The 16,794-nt window shown below is 44.6% G+C and overlaps 1 pseudogene; it reads left to right on the forward strand.

Annotated features, from left to right (window-relative positions):
- The first annotated feature begins 7,214 nt into the window (after positions 1 to 7,214).
- LOC124650065 lies at positions 7,215 to 16,552 on the forward strand (annotated as a pseudogene).
- The last annotated feature ends 242 nt before the right edge of the window (positions 16,553 to 16,794 follow it).

Genomic DNA, 16,794 nt, shown 5'->3' on the forward strand with positions numbered 1-16,794 from the left:
CGCGTATCACGTCACGAATTTTTAGTTTCAATATTTTTAACATTCTTTTTTGAAATGTGAAACAATATGTTGGAGGGGAACCGACACAACCCTCTAGGGGTGGCCTATCTTTTTTTTTTGAACAGGGGGTGGCCTATCTCATATATATATAGGGGGTACACAATGGTACGCCCAATGAGTGTCTCGTGGTGTATGTAGATACTGACAAACTCTTTTGACATCATAGGAAATATCCGGGCGAGTGATGGTCAAATACTGAAGACCTCCAACAACACTTTTGTACTCAGTAGCCTCATCAGAGGTGAGGGGCACACCATCAACGGCAGTAAGCTTGTCAGTGGAGGACATAGGCGTGGCGGTAGGCTTGCATTTGAGCATCCCAGCACGGCGCAAAATGTCCAAAGAGTACTTCTTCTGAGTCATAACCAAACCAGAAGCACAAGACGCCACCTCCATAACCAAACCAGAAGCACAAGACGCCACCTCCAGACCAAGAAAGTAATGGAGAGTACCCAGATCCTTGACTGCAAAATCTTTCCCAAGCGAAGCAATGAGAGCATCGGAAGCCAAGACCGACGAGCTGATCAAAATGATATCATCTACATAGACCAAGAAGTACATAGTAACCTTGGGTGTCTGTAGAAGAAACAGAGAGGAATCAGCCGTAGAGGGCACAAACCCATGAGCACGAAGGGCTGAACCAAGACGAGCATGCCAAGCACGGGGCGCTTGCTTCAAACCATAGAGAGCTTTAGTGAGGCGACAGATATGTGTGGGATGATCAGGATCAACAAAACCCGGAGGCTGCCGCATATAGACCTCTTCCTCTAATAAGCCATGAAGGAAAGCATTTTGCACATCAAGCTGACGAAGAGACCAACCTCGAGTAACAGCAAGCGACAGGAGAAGGCGAATAGTAGTAGGCTTGACAACAAGGCTGAAAGTATCTTCATAGTCAAGACCAAAACGTTGCCGAAAACCGCGAGCAACAAGACGTGCTTTGTAACGCTCAATAGTCCCATCGGAGTGCTTCTTCACCTTGAACACCCATTTGGAGTCAATAATATTAACCCGAGGCGGCGGAGAAACAAGTGTCCAAGTCTCATTGCGAAGCAAAGCCTTATATTCTTGCTCCATGGCCTCTCGCCAATGTGGTACTCATGGCAGCTTGATATGTGCGAGGTTCAACAGTCGGATCAGCAAGTGCAGCAGTCATGCAGGCAGCATACCAGGCGACAGTCCCGTCAGTGCGCTCCTTGGGACAGAAAATACCACTGCGGCTGCGCGTATGAGGCCGGAGAGCTGGCGGAGCTGCAGGAGCTGCAGTCGTTGTCGCTGGAGCTGGGGTGGTACCAGGCGATGGCGACGGACTGGACGACGGAGACGAGGCCGATGACGCCGGTGTCGGTGAAGGGCTGCGGAGGATCGGCGAGGCAGGCCGCAAGGGCGACCTGGGAGACAGCCCATCATCGACAGGCGGAGGCGCATGGGCCGGTGATGGCGATGTAGGCGACGTGGGCGCCCGAGCAGCATCAGCGTGTGCATGGCTGGTGCTGTCCCCGAGGCCATGCACGACGAAGCGATCGTCGTGGGACGAGGCCGGAGACGCAGCCGCATGCATGCGGGCAGCATCAGCAGAGGCGGGACGACCATCATCAGCGGGTGCATGGCGGGCACTGTTGCCAAGGCCATGCACACCCGCGGGTGTAGAGGAAGTGTCACCCGTCGACGAGGACTGCAGAGGAGCAGGCGACGGTGAAGGCAAGTCTTCAAGCAATTCCAAGCGAGCGCCGCGACCAATACCTGCGCCATGGTTAGGTAACAACATGGGAGAGTATGCAGCATCATCAAATTGGTCAGCAGTGATGGATGATGAATGCAATGGTGAGGGTATTGTAGTGGACGCGGGAAGGCTCGAAAACGGAAAAGAATTCTCATCAAAAACGACATCCCTAGAGAAATAGACACGATTTGTGGGAACATGGAGACACTTGTACCCTTTATGAAGAGCACTATATCCAAGAAAAACACATTTTTTGGATCGAAACTCCAACTTGCGTTTGTTATAGGGGCGCAAATGTGACCAACATGCACAACCAAAGACCTTGAAAATGGTGTAGTCTGGTAGTTCATTAAGAAGAAGCTCAAGTGGAGTTTTCATAGATAACACACGAGTGGGAGTACGATTGATGAGAAAACAGGCAGTGGAGAAAGCATCACTCCAGAATCGAAAAGGAACAGATGCATGTGCTAAAAGAGTAAGACCAGTTTCAACTATATGCCGATGTTTACGCTCAACGAACCCATTCTGCTGATGAGTATGAGGGCATGATAAGCGATGAGAAATCCCAAGCTCTTGAAAGAAAGCGTTGAGGTTGCGATACTCGCCCCCCAATCTGACTGAACATGAATAATTTTGTGCTTGAGAAGACGTTCAACATGCTTTTGAAATTGAAGAAAAATACTAAACACATCAGATTTGCGCTTAAGAAGATAGAGCCATGTAAAACGACTATAAGCATCAATGAAACTGACATAATATGTGTGCCCACTGACAGAAGTTTTAGCAGGACCCCATACATCTGTAAACACAAGTTCTAAATGACTCTTAACTTCTCGAGTAGAATCAGAAAACGAAAGCTGATGACTCTTGCCCTGTTGACAGGCATCACACACTGCTAAAACTTTATTACTAGACAAGCTAGGCAACTCATGACGACTCAAGACATGACGAACGATAGGAGTGGCAGGATGACCAAGGCGAGCATGCCACTGCGACGGCGAAACACGAACTCCACTGAACACCTGAGGGGCGCCCGGAGGATCCACGCGATAGAGGCCATGACACAACTGCCCGCTAAGAAGAACGTCCCTCGTGGCTCGATCCTTAACAAAAAGATCAAACGGGTGAAATTCACAAAAAACATTATTGTCATAAGTGAGTTTAGGAACTGAGAGTAAATTGCGTGTGACAACAGGTACTCGAAGGACATCTTTTAGGTGGAGTTGTCTAGATGGATGACTAGTGAGTAGGGATGCTTGACCAATATGGGAGATGTGCATACCTGCTCGTCAGAACCATGATAGGCGTCGCGAGTATGCAGCTTGTTGAGCTCGCTAGTCAGGTGATCCGTAGCCCCAGTGTCCATGTACCATGCGGGTTCGACGGAGTAGGACTGCGTGTGACCTTGATGGCCCTGGGGCGCAGGCCGATCAGCCATAGCGGCCTGGTGCGCATTGTTGCGAGTGTCCCGGCCGTCGTTGCCAAGGCCGAGGAAGCTATGCTGGAAGCGACGATGGCATTTGGAAGCAACATGACCATCCCGGCCACAGAACTGGCAGGTGCGCTGAGGTCGGCCACCTCCATAGCCAGGTGACGAAGCAGGAGCCGGAGGCGCGGGGGCAGGAGACTTGCCCTGGGAGGAAGGCGGAGCGGTACGGGCACCACCCTTGTGCGCGACGTTGGCAGAAAGGTCGGAGTGGGCACCGCCACTCCTGCGGCCAGGGCGAGCCTCGACGTGTTGCTCAGTACGGAGGAGCTTCGCATAGAGCATGTGCGGCGGCATGGGCGTGGTGCGATCTTCCATCACTTCGACCAAGCCATCATACTAGTCCGTTCACAATATATGAATTGAACTCAGAATGGGAGAGGGGCTGGCCGATAGATGCAAGCGTGTCAGCAAGCCCGCGCACTTTGTTGTAGTAGTCCTTGGCGCTCATGTCCAGCTTCTCGCACTCGCCAAGTTCACGGCGGAGAGAGTTGGCGCGCGCCTGTGATTGAGCCGAGAAGCTCGACTCCAGTGTCTTCCATGCGTCACACGAGGTGGTGGCGAAGACAACCATCCCGGCAACCGTCGGGGAGAGAGACCCCTGGATGAAGGACAGGTTCGCCTGGTCCTGCGCCGTCCACACACGGTGAGCCGGATTCACGACCGGACCATGCACGCTGTCGATGAGCGCGGGAGGGCAGGGCAGGGTACCGTCGACATAGCCCATCAAGTAATGGCTCCGGAGAAGCGGAAGAACCTGCGCACGCCAAAAGATATAGTTATCGGGCGTTAGCTTGATGGTGATGTGGTTGCCGAAGTGGTAGGGCGGCGGCAGCGTAGCCGTCCGCGGCGATCTAGGTTAGGATCGGATAGGTCTTGATACCATGTGAAACAATATGTTGGAGGGGAACCGGCACAACCCTCTAGGGGTGGCCTATTTCTCATATGGGATCCCTTCTCATATATATAGGGGGTACACAATGGTACAATACAAGTCCAATACCAATAGGTATGGATACACATATACAGCTACAATACAATGTCTAACATGAAAAAACGTGAAGGACCTTTACGTTTCATTTCAAAAGATGTCTAAAATGTATTGCAAAACAAAGGGAGCATATGCTTTCATGAGCCAAAACACCACATTATAAGAGAACTATCATATATACTACCTGATTTACGTGTTGGACAGAGATCGTGCGGCAAGCACGATCACCCATATACAAAAAAAATTTAACCTTAGCCATATACAAATTTTGATGATATACTCCCTCCGACTAGATTTAGGTGTCGGACACATAATTGAACCGTTTTTTTACATTTTGGTCCTCCCGCTTTCAAAGTCGAAACGATCGACTCCCGATCAATCGATCTGATCGTCCCGATCGAGCGCTGGCGCCGGCGGGCCGGCGGCCTCCCGCGATTCGCCGGCCTCCGTCGAGCTCGCCTAGCGTCGCCGGCCTGCATCGAACTTGACTGTCGCCGCCGGCCTACGTAGAGCTCGCGCTGCCGCCAGCCTCCCTGGAGATCGCCTCTCGCCATGGTTCCGCCGGAGATCACGCCGCCAGCCTCCCTGGAGATCGCGCCGCGCATGGTTCCGCCGGAGATCGCGCCGCCGGAGTTCGCGTCGCGCATGGTTCCGCCTCAAGGAGGGCGGCGGCGCTGGGCCGTATCTCATCCCTCCTTGACGGCCACGCCCGCAGCCTTCTCCCGCAGGCCACTCCACCAAGCTCGCCTCTCGCCGGCGGTCGCTGCTCGCCTCCTGCGTCCATGGGTCCGCCTCGAGGAGGGCGGCGCCGCCGGGCTAGCTCATCCCTCCCCGGCGGCCGCGCCTGCAGCCTTCTCCCGCAGGCCACTCCGCCGAGCTCGCTTCTCGCCGCTGGTCGCCGCTCACCTCCTGCGCCCATGCGTCCGCCTCGAGGAGGCCGGCACCGCCGGGCAAGCTTCTCCTCCCACCCTGTAGCCGTCCCTCCGGCCTGCACCCTGCAACCTTCTCCCGCCGTCTTTCTTCTCGACGAGAAGGCATGTCCGCGTTGATGAAGCAGAGCAGGATGAAGCAGAGCAGCAGCTGGAGCATCCTGGATTCTGTAACACATTGCAATGTCTCCATTTGGTAGGTCCTCCAATCTGCATCACATGTTGATTTGGAGAGTACATGAGTATAATGTAAACAGGAATAGCATTTTGTTCTTTGAATCTACAAACTAGTTCAGTGAGTATAATGTAAACAGGAGTAGTTGTGCAGATCCTGTAGACTGAATATGAATCACTAGTTCAGTGAATGAATCAGAACTGTGAGTCTCCATAAGCAAACAAAATTTCCATGTCTTCCATTCTGTATAAGCAAACGACATTCTTTCATTTTGAGCAGGCTCCTTAAGTAATCATATATACTTCAGAGATCAGTAGAAGAGGCAAAAGAGATTTCTGAAACCTTGACTGTTTGATGTTTATTTAGAGGATTAGATGCTGATTGTTTGAAACTGAAACATGGTGGCACTGGTTTATTGCTTCTGAAGTGCTGAAGGGTATTGTCTGGAGTAGGATTTCATGTTACCTTTTCTGGTTGTAGTTTGCAACCTTATGGAAGTAAATAACTGCAAAGGAAAATTAAAGTTTGCACTGCATATAAATTCAGACAGTGTTAACTGTCACTTGCATATAAATTCAAGTTTCAGAACTTTGAATGATTTGGAGTACTGCAATGGAGTACTGCTTGAAAGCACATTTTCTCATTCATATTATCACAACAATATGCAGTAAGGACAAGATTTGAGTACCTTTTCACAAAAAATCATGATCATTCCAGTTTTAGAAATACTCCAGTAAGAAAACTGTAAAGTAGGTTGCTCCAGTAAACTGTATAGCTCAGCTTTTTCAAATATTCATCACAGTATTCATCCAGTAAACCATAACGGTCATTGGAGTAGCTTTAATGGGATATACCTTTTCCGCTTCTTGGCATACTTTTAATTTCCAGTGTAAATAAACACTTGGATTGGAGTAAATAACAACCAGTTGAGCAGGATGAGCAGGATTGTACTGTAACTAGCTAGCTAGCAGATGGAGTAGTAACTGAACTTTCCATGGAGAACTAAAAAGACGAGATTTAAGAAGCGTGGAAGGGGAGACGAAGATATAACCTGCCGCAGACCTGTCCCTTGACCTTGACGTTGATGCGGCTGCCGTCGTCCGCCCTGGTGCCCGGCATCTCCGACTGCTCCCGGCGGAAGAGATGTACTGCCCCGAGCAAAATGCCCATTTTTAGCTCCACTCCGCGCCAGATCCAACAACACCACTTGATTCGAACTCCGCCGCGCCGCCAGCAGCAGAAGCACGGCGATTGGATCTCCATCAGCCACCACGAAGACTGGAGCTACGTTGTGCTGCCAACACCAGCACCGCGAGAGATCAAAGCCGCCATTTTTAGGATAGCCTTGCTTGGCACGAGAGGATGAGGGTGGCCGTGAATCGAGAGAAGGAGATAGTGTCTGTGACACGAGAGAAGGTGGCGGCGACGTCGCGCATAAGGTTTAGGGCGGGGGCGGAGGGGGAGCGGCGTCGAGAGGCGGGCGCCGTCGACGACAGCAAGGGAGAGGGGCGGAGGCGTACTCAGCGAGGAAGAGACAGGAGGTGGGCGGTGCGCGAGGGCCGTTCGCTGGTCGGGAAAAAGCGAAGGGGGTTTTCGTAAAAATAACGCTCGGACACCTAAATCTAGTCGGAGGGAGTATAAATTATGCATGTAGTATAAAAAAATATGTGTTGGACAGCCTAGGTTGGATGGACCGGATCGACCGGCCAAGGCTGCTAACACAATCAACACGCCGTCGCTCTGCTCGCGGTCGCACCAGAGAGTTATGGTTCGTTCCCTCCAAATCCCCACACCGCTCCCGTCCCGCCCAAAGCCCTAGTCGATCGTGCCTCCGCCGCCTCCATCCGTCCATGGCGCCCTCCCGCTCCGCCAAGCGCCCCAAGCTGGACCACCCCAAGCGAGGCGACGACGACTACGTGCCGGGCAACATCGTCGAGATCGAGCTCCGCAACTTCATGACCTACGACCGCCTCGTCTGCCGCCCCGGCCCGCGCCTAAACCTCGTCGTCGGACCTAACGGCTCCGGCAAGAGCTCCCTCGTCTGCGCCATCGCCCTCGCCCTCGCTGCCGACCCCGCCATCCTCGGCAGGGCCAAAACCGTCAAGGCCTTCGTCAAGCGCGGGGAGAAGTCTGGACACGTCAGGCTCTCCCTCCGCGGCGACGCGCCCGGCCGCCGCGACATCCGGATCACCAGGAAGATCGACACCAACAACAAGTCCGAGTGGCTGCTCGACGGTCTGTTGTATAACAATTTTATTTTGTTTTGTTTTAGAACCCAGTCATGCATGCATGCATGCAGTAATTCCGATCTGTTTCCTGCAGGTACAACTGTCCCCAAAAAGGACATCATAGATGTAATCAAGAAGTTCAATATTCAAGTCAACAACTTAACTCAGGTATGCATCTCATGTTTTTAACCTCCCCAAAAAGGAAGCCACCGTAAAGCTAACTGAAGGCAATGATGGTTTGTGTTGCTAGTTCCTGCCACAAGACCGGGTATGTGAGTTTGCAAAGCTCACTCCCATCCAGCTACTAGAAGAAACCGAGAAGGCCGTCGGCGACCCTGACTTACCCGTCCAGCATCGCCAGCTCATAGAGAGGAGCAACGAGCTCAGGGTTCTCCAAGTGGTAAACACCAGCCTTCGTTTTCTCTTTCATGTTAATGAAGCTTTTCTCAGTTCATACTACGCATGATCTCTTACACCACAAGTTTATATCAGTCTGTGAAGCAAAAGGAGCAGACCTTGAACAATCTGAAGGCCCTCAACGCTGAACAGGAGAAAGATGTCCAGCGTGCCCGGCAAAGAGATGAGCTAATGAAAAAGGTCTGCTTTTTTGGTTGTTTCGCTATGATGAAGGTTATGGACTGTACGATATTATTGCAATACTGAGTTAATTGGTTGATTGTGCCCTAGGCTGAGCTGATGAAGAAGAAGCTCCCATGGCTCAAATACGACATCAAGAAGGCTGAGTTCCTAAAGCTAGAGGATGAGGAGAAACGCTCCAAGGAGCAAATGGAACAAGCGGACAAAATCTGGCAAGATTTAAAAGCCCCTGTCGAGTATGTATCACGGTCAAAAGGATCCAGTTCAGTTATTAATTTTTTCAATTAACTGGAACTCAACTTCTTATTATCCCAGTATTATACATCTACTTTTTTGACATTGCATTTTTCTAGTCCAATAAAAGTTTCTCATTCACAATCTGTCTAGTCAAAATAGCGAAGGCTGAATTTTAATGGAATGCACATCTTCTTGCTCTTCCATGTTTATGTAGAGATCTCAAGAAAGAGAAGATGGCTTATGTTTCAAGTAGCAAAATGATAACCGACCAAACAAATCAAAACGCGCGCAAGCGTCGGGAAGTTATATGTGAGGAAGCGCAGCTGGTATGAACTCTTCTTATTTGTTGCACAAATCAGCTCCTGAGTTCAGCTTCTTCCTCTTGTCCATCTTTGACACATGTTGTGGTTTCAGAGGGCTCGGTTGAAAACTACGTTTGATGACATAGAAGATGTGAAAAGTCAAGAAAGATCGTCGCAACAAAGGATCTCGACTGCTAGGGAAGCTCTTGCTGCTGCTGAAAAGGAACTCCAAGATGTACAACCATATGTACCACCTAGAGATGAATTGGTTAGTTTACTCACTGTGTTTCCATGCCTTTTTTTTTTGCTTTCTTTGTATGCAGTTTTCTGTTTGCATCTGTAACCATCCTATCCAGTTCATGCGCCTGTAGTAAAACAATATTCACGAGTAATGGTATTTACATCTGTGGCTGAATGCTTTTTTTTGCACAGGCACAACTAACTAATGAAATTGCACAAAAAATTTGTGGCATACACGATCTCAAAATCATATGGAAAGAGAAGGAGCATCAGTTAGCTCAGGAGAGAGAAAAATTGAGGAAGTGTTCTGTTAGGTATCCAGCTTCTGAACTACCATCTACCTAAACTATTCGTGACATGGCTACCTAGTACACACATTTCCTACAGGTTGAAGCAAATGGAAAGTAAGAACAATAAGCTACTCCAAGCATTGGAAAGAAATGGTGCTCACAAAATCAGTGAAGCATACTACTGGGTGCAAGATAACAAAAATATGTTACAGAGAGAAGTGTATGGGCCTGTTCTCCTCGAGGTTTGTTCTTTGCATGCCTACCAGTTGCTGTTTTCTTTGCATCCGAGGTGCTTATCATTATGCTTTCTTTGATTGATCTCAGGTTAATATTCATAATAGGACTCATGCTTCTTACCTGGAAAACCATGTTCCAAAATATATATGGAAGGTACTAATACCCTGATAAGATTTAATGCTCTGTTGCTAAATCCTGGTCGGTGTACCACTCAGTGTTTTCCTTAGTTATCAGCATTTCCATTGAATATACTCCCTCTGTTTCATAGTATATGTTTGGCAAGCCTACCTGGGAGGCATAAAACTGAAGTAATATTTGATGGAACTGGATCATGCTTGCTCAAGCATGGTCCTGTCCCATAAAATATTACTTAAACTTTGTGCTTCATAGGTAGACATGCCGGGCAGATATCGTGAAATGGAGGTAGTATAAAGCAAGGAGCCTTTATTGAACCTGTGCAGATCTACCAGTCTCTGCAGGTCTCTGTCATTGTGCCATTGCACGTTGTGCCCATGTCTTGTGCACGATTAATGTGCAGAGCAGACTGATCATCCAGTAAGAAGATTAGTGTCCGTACAACATCTCAAGAAACTGTTTTAGATTAAGTCCCTTTGCTTATTGTCTATATTTGTTTAGTGGATCTTGTTTATCATCTTCATTGATTTCTACGAGAAAATATTACATCTGCAAAAAAATAAATGCAATTTTTGCTTTCTGTGCCAGTCATTCATTACTCAGGATGCTTCTGACCGCGACCTCTTGGTTACAAAACTGAAGCACTATGGTGTTCCTGTTATGAACTACACAGGTGAAAATATCATCAGTTGTAAGCCATTCAACATTACCCCGGAGGTCAGCACACATATACCAGTCAAATTATCATTTTAGGACATCAACTTCTGTTACTTATTATTACTCTTCCCTTGTTTTATGAGCACCATTTCGTTCCAAAATCCTGTCCCATGTTATAAATCATGTTTTCCTCATCATACTTTCTAATTGTTTATGCATGAACAATTCAATTTACACAAACATATCATCATGTCTCATTTTACCTATGCACTTAATGCGAGGACATTATAGTAATCTTCTTTGAGTTTATAAATCAGATATTTATTTATCTTTCTTCCCAATCAAAATGCGCTCAGCAAAATAAAACCAATCGAATAAATTTTGAGTCTGTTAATTTTCCTTTTGACAGATGAAAGAACTTGGGATCAAATCACGACTTGATCAAGAATTTGAAGCTCCCCCAGCTGTAAAAAATGTTTTGATTACCATGGCTTCTGTGGATCAATCGGTATAACACTGCTTTTATCCAGTTCATGAATCTGTACCAAGTTGCACTGGTGGTGAATTCAACGAGTTCTGCTACTTTTTATGCCCATGAAGTATATAGGTACAGATCAAGCAGATCAAAGAGCAGAAGACCTGGAAAAGTTAGGTATTTCTGACCTTTGGACTCCACATAATCATTATCGATGGTCCAGATCAAGATATGGTGGTCATTTGTCCGCAGCTGTTGATTCTGGTCATCAGCCCCGCTTCTTCATGGGTGGTATGTGTTACAATTTCTGCCTTGATAAGTTAGTGGATTATATGGTTCACCACGTAACCTATGCCTAATGCTTGTCAGTTTATTCTTGCAGACTTGAATGTTAGTGACATTGAAAGCCTTCGATCTGAAAACGATGAACTTACGAAAAAGGTTGAAGGCATGCAGGAAGCCTTAAGAGAGCTCCTGAAAAACCAGATGAAATTAGAAGATGAAGAGGCAAAATTACGCAGGCAAAAGGTTTAATACATTTCTAATACTATTCACTTCATTAAATTCAAGTAAAGATCAGTTGTTTCTGATAATGCTTATCTTTTGGTCGTCATATTTACAGGAAGTGATTCTTGACATGGTGAGGTCCCATAAGAGGAGGGGAGAAGAACTGAAAAGACGTGTTGGTATGATACTTTTTCCCTGTTCTCCTACATGTAGCTTGCATAATCTTGTTCTTCCCTCTAGATATTAAAAGGAGAAAACTGGAGGTCATATCTCAAGAGGAAGACGTGGAATCCAGCACAAGAAAGCTTACTGATCAGCTAGCTAATCTGAATGATCAACGATTTCAAGCTGTGATAAAACTTAAGGCTAGTACTTCTTATGCTTGCCACAATATTTCGTTTACCTTGATTACCATCAAGATTCAAGACTGCATGTTCTTACTTCCTTTTGATTTTTATTCTCTTAAGAGTTTACTTGTTGAAGCTGTTGCTCTCAAAAGGAGTTCCGCAGAGAAGACCATGGCGTTTATTGAGCTTGATACAAAGGTATGCTCCTCGAGAAAGCAGTTACATCTGCAAATGAAAGTCTTCGAATGGATGCCCCAAAACACCTTGTATTTCCCATCATATTTCATAGTACCCATAAATTAGTCTTAGAAACTTTGCAATTTACACCCAATTAAGCACCACTACTGTGTAGAATGTTTTTGTAAGATAATGATTCCTGCAAGTAGTTTGGTGCAACTTTCACAATGCACATCTTCATGAACAGTGCAGAAACCAGAAAAAGATGACATAAGAAAATGGTGAGCTCATTTAACTATAAATGCTTATACATTTTATGTTGTTCCATGTCTCTAAGCATTTCAATTTTCAATACAGAAAATTTTCTGGCCTGGTATCATCACAAGAAAACGTTACAAGTTTTTCATGTCCAACCTTGTGTGTTTTCTGTTTGACCGTCATTTGCATCTCATAGATATGGGAGATGGAAAAGGATGTGATGAGATTTGAAAAGGATGCTGTTCAAGCTGCAACAAAATATAAAAACCGTGAGTTGGTGCTACCAATTTCATTGCTGCATCTGACAATTATATAGAATATATTTATTAGTTTGTACTTTGAAGTTGAAACGGTATTAATGGTGGAAAGCTACTAAGCCGTTCTTTCTTCTATTTTACTTTTTTGCATCGAGATTTTGGCATGATATGAATGATATTTGGTCTTAGGTGTACAATTTTCGGGTATAGGTTTAATGTCACACACACACACAATGCGATTCATGCTATATATTCATTTTATAAGGCCGTGGCACTAATTGAAGTAAATTATATTGTTCCTTTTTATTTTTAAGTATGTTCTTCTATGTGGCACTACATGTTGTTGCTGCGCTGGTTCATGATCTAAATAATAATTGATTCTGCTGTTATTATCTATATGCGTATGTGTGATCATGTACTGCAAACATGCATTTATGTTCAATATTTTTCGTGTGGCCTCACATGACAATGTCATGGGTCTAGCCTGCTGGCAGCAGGCCTGCCCTGGAGGGCTGAAGTTATATATGAGTACTTCCTTATGAGTTAGTTAAATATATGAATCTCTTAGAGAATATTTGTTCTTTCCTTTTCAATTTGTAAAGGTTCCTTGTTATCTAAAACGAATATATAAGCTAGGCATCCCATGTCCCAAATCTCAATATACCACATGGATGAATAAATATACCTTTATCACTTTAACATACTTTATTATTAAATATTATATACCTCAAAATGAGTTTTATAAAAAAATCATTTGAGTCCTACATACTTTATACCATTTGCACATATACTGCATTGTTGTACGTAAGAGTGGTATATTTTTAAAAATAAGGGCCCCGATGACATTTTTTCGTGCTAATTATATCGAGGTATATTACAATAAATAGTGATGTATATTGAGAATGATAAAGAGGTATGTTGCACCCGTTTAAAAGGTATATTGGCATGTGGGAGTACGTAATATATGAAAAATATATTTATATTTTTTTGTACATTTTGTGAGAGTCTTCAAGTAGTCGATATTTTATTTCGGTACTTGTATAATGACCAGCTGCATCCGAGGTTTGCTTGATCAAATTTTCCTTTTGAAATAGATCTCAGTTGAATAGTTGATATTTGTCTACATTGATTGATGAATCGTTTAGCATGTGGCATCTTATCTTTTTCATAATAGATTTTTTATTTTCTTATCAGGTAAAAGAATCACTCAAGAGCATAGGCAGCTGCTGTTTAAGGCAAAACAGCTTGCAGAGTCAATATCTATGCTCAGTGAAGAGCTTGCAAAAGAAGAGTTTGAGAAGGTATATCTTGAATTAGTATTAATAAACTCTGCTTAAAAATTATTCGGGATTTGAATATAGTAGTAAAATTTCAACATACATGAACTCAAATGGATAAATTTGCAAATGGAACATTTCAGAACATACAATAACAGAAGTGTAATATTTATGTTTCTTCAAGTTCCATTTTCTAACACAACTATGGTGACTCTAGTGAGCTAGAAGGTATAATTTTTTTTTGGATCCAAACGGTATATTAAAACCATCAAACTGCCAATGGTTGCCAAACTAAGGTTAGAAAGTACAATGGAAACACCAACCACAACAAGAATGGTCAGAACTCTCAATCTTACTTTGGTTGAAATCCAAATTTTCAGTCGAAATAATGTACCAGCAGTCTCTCAATTACCCAGTGTTAATCCTTATACTTAAAGAAAATCCATTTGATATAAGTTCCTTATATTGTTCCCACTCTGCAAATCCTCAGTCTTTGCCACTTGTCAAGAGATGCCATTGCCATATAATAATGTCTATTCTATTATTGTTCGAACATGTGATTATTTATTTCTGCTTTGTTCTCTAGTCCATGTCCATCCCGTGTTTCTGTGCATTCTTTGAATCTGCAATGTCCTAGTCCATTCAGAATTTTCTTGGAATGAATATAGAACTTGTTGTCTTAGCTGCATATACATATGCACTTAAACCCTTCTTTTTATGCTTTCCTCGCCTTACTGACTTCAGATGCCTACTACCATAGAAGAACTGGAAGCTGCAATACAAGATACTGAATCTGAAGCAAATTCTATGTTGTTTCTTAACCAAAACGTGTTGCAAGAGTATCAGAACCGGGAACGTGAGGTACAATAGTTTTACCAGTATACTGATGAGTGTACAGTTAGTTTTGCTTGCATAGTTGCCTCATACTTGGTTGTTCAGTATCTGTATGTCACAGCAGGAATATAAAGTTCTCAGCAGGTTTTGGAAAAAAAGATTAGAATGACTGGTCAGCCAGTGCTAAACGTTTAGCAGGGGTTCTTTTTCATCATTTTTGGTAGTAGTTGGCAGAGTTACATCTCCACAACATTGCACTTGCCTTGCAATGGAATATCAACATGTGTTTCTTGAATCTTGCTCCAGAGCATAATTGAGTGAGTCAATGGTGGGGTTATGACAGAGGCATTATAACTTGTGGAGGTTACGCAATACTTATGCTGAGTGATGCCCTTTCAAGTGAATGCTTTCCGTTGTATGCAGAATGTGTCAATATCTGGGTGCAGAAAAAAAAAAGAACTCCCAACAGAACCTATATATTTTTAGTTGATATCATTGGGAATCTCGAGTGGTTTCAGAAGACTAAATTGAGCTGATAGATTCACGGCAAAGAATATCTATTGATGTGCCAAATTATAATATGTTCTTTTGTGCTACTCGTTAGTTTGCTACTTCTGACAAAGAAGTTGCTTATCTAAATTGTGTAGATAGAGTCAATATCAAGAAAACTTGAAGATGATAAGGTAGAGTGTGAGAGGTGTTGCTCTGAAATAGAAACTACGAAGGTTTGGACATTTCAATGGATAACCTATATTACCATCATTTTTCAACCTTATGTGATCTTGTCAGTCCTGACTTGACTTTGCTGATTTTCTAGGGTAAATGGCTGCCAACTCTCCGAACGCTTGTCTTCAAAATAAATGACACCTTTAGTCGCAACTTCCAAGAAATGGCTGTTGCTGGAGAAGTTTCACTTGGTATGCATGTTGGGCCTGTTTTATGTCATTATTAATTGTACACGTTTGGAGAAAATACTGATTGCTGTTCTGAAATCTTCTGGCAGATGAGCATGGTCTTGATTTTAGTCAGTACGGTATTCTTATAAAGGTGAAGTTTCGGTGAGTTTCATTTCCCAAGTTAGTGTACTTTTTTATTATTTCCTGAAATTGGGCAAGTAATGACTGGCACCGCTGTACTTCGCTAAAAAAAATAGTACCGCCTCCTGATGTCTGATGGCAACCATGCCGTTTAGTGTATCCGTAGAGCACAAAAGCAATACTCATATATCTAGTGTTCTTTCAGAGAAGAGTTTATTTGCATGCTCTTATAAGATTTTCTGTTTACTACTCATTCCCTTGCTGTCTATCTGTGTTTGGTACTTACATGTAGTTCAAGGCCTTGTACAATGTTTCTTCTGTACCTTATTCTGCGGCATAATTTGATTTCTTGTAAAATGAATGTTCTATTTTCCATAGGCAAAATGGTCAGTTGCAGGTGCTAAGTGCTCATCACCAATCTGGAGGGGTATGGATAAAAGTTGTCACATATATTGAGTTTGCTTTTGATTTTTATGTGTGCTTATAGTTTTTTTTTGTCATTTGTAGGAGCGGTCAGTTTCTACCATCCTGTATCTTGTATCGCTTCAAGATCTTACCAACTGCCCCTTTCGGGTGGTTGACGAGATAAATCAAGGCAAGGGGCCACCTGCACATCTTGTGTTCTCATGAACAGTAGTAGCCAATATATCACACGGAAATGGTGTAATAGCTTCTCCTTAAAACTGCAGGAATGGATCCCATAAATGAGAGGGAGATGTTCCAGCAGCTTGTCAGAGCCGCAAGCCAACTGAACACACCACAGTTAGTTGCTCAGCCCGCAACGATTTATTCCACTTGGATTTCTGCTGGCGTGCCTTCCTAACCATTTGTAAATGTGGTTGTAGGTGCTTCCTGCTGACGCCCAAGCTGCTGCCTGATCTGGAGTACAGCGACGCATGCAGCATCTTGAACATCATGAACGGTCCATGGATTGAGAAGCCAGCCAGAGGTATGTGTCTGAATTTATTTTACTTTTCAGTGGATGGATGATGGTCTTGCTGGTACGTACCGGTTTGCAAGCTGATACGCTGTGGCTGCAGCTTGGAGCGCGGGAGATTGTTGGAGAAAGGTGATGAGCGTGGAGGCTGGGAACTGACCATGCTGCTTTTGGGAGGTTAATTCAAGAATCCATGAGTGCAAATAGTATATTAGTAGAGGGTGATTGCATGGCTAAATCGTCCACAACTCAGGTAGAGACATCTGTTAGTTTGGCCAGTCTATTTATCAGCAGTCGGTCTAGTCCTGATGTGAATAGCTATGCGAAGGAATGATGTAAATTAGGACATACCAACTATATCCTTTTGATCAAATCAAACCTCGAATGGACTTGTACCTGCT

Source organism: Lolium rigidum, chromosome 4 (assembly GCF_022539505.1).
Source record: "Lolium rigidum isolate FL_2022 chromosome 4, APGP_CSIRO_Lrig_0.1, whole genome shotgun sequence".
NCBI classification, from domain to species: Eukaryota; Viridiplantae; Streptophyta; class Magnoliopsida; order Poales; family Poaceae; genus Lolium; species Lolium rigidum.